This window comes from Priapulus caudatus, unplaced genomic scaffold (genome assembly GCF_000485595.1).
Source record: "Priapulus caudatus unplaced genomic scaffold, Priapulus_caudatus-5.0.1 Scaffold3142, whole genome shotgun sequence".
NCBI lineage: Eukaryota > Metazoa > Priapulida > Priapulimorpha > Priapulimorphida > Priapulidae > Priapulus > Priapulus caudatus.
Window position 1 is genome coordinate 10,008 of NW_014580203.1, and position 953 is coordinate 10,960.

Here is a 953-nt window from a genome sequence, read left to right on the forward strand (position 1 = left end):
CTCTCCACTCCCCTACTCTGTCTTTCCTATCGGCGTCTATGCTTGTCCTACTACCTCTGCTTTCCACTCCTCTACTCCCCCCACTCCCCTACTCTCCACTCCCCTACTCTGTCTTTCCTGACGCTGATAATGTGAATAGTTCTCTCCTCTTCTTAACATGTCCAACCTACCCGTGCCCTCTTTCTCTTTCTCTCTCCCACCCTTTCTCCCTCTTTCCATTTCTCATTTCTCATTTCCCCTTCTCTCATTAACAGCGTAGTTCTACTTCCGTCCATCTTCTTGCTATAAACTTGCTACGTCCTGTCTCTTTCAACAAGAGCTAGATGCACTTTTTTCTCTTCCCGTTCTTGCCACGCCACGCTCGGTGCATCTCAGTAACAGCTTGGTGCATCTCAGTAACAGCTTGGTGCATCTCAGTAACAGCTCGGTGCATCTCAGTAACAGCTCGGTGCATCTCAGTAACAGCTTGGTGCTCTCGTATTTTCATACACAACGTGCCTAACCCATCACGTCCTGTTCGACGGTCAATAGTGCGTGCTTTCCTCTCATTCCAGCTCCCCTCAGGCACAGACTTCAGCCATCCTCTCAACAAAAGCTGAACACGTGCTTATTCCGGGCGCTTTTCACCTGTAAAATTACCACAGTTTCGTTCTCAGGGCGATTTTCCAAGCCCTGAAAATTGCGACAACATGTGCACGACTGATGGGCATTTTTCCTATTAGAAAGCCCCGGCTTCCTGCTTCCATCCATTTATTTGTTGCACCTACATTACGTATATTGCCCCATTACGACCGACTGTCGTATATGACTGACTAGCATATAGTCTCCATTAAACTTGTATTGATGACACACGTGGATGTACTTCTATATGTGTCTCTATCGCAGGGTTGATATGGTCTGAAATCAAGCAGCTCTGGGATGAAGGGGTCACCGAATATGCTAAAGACATGTGG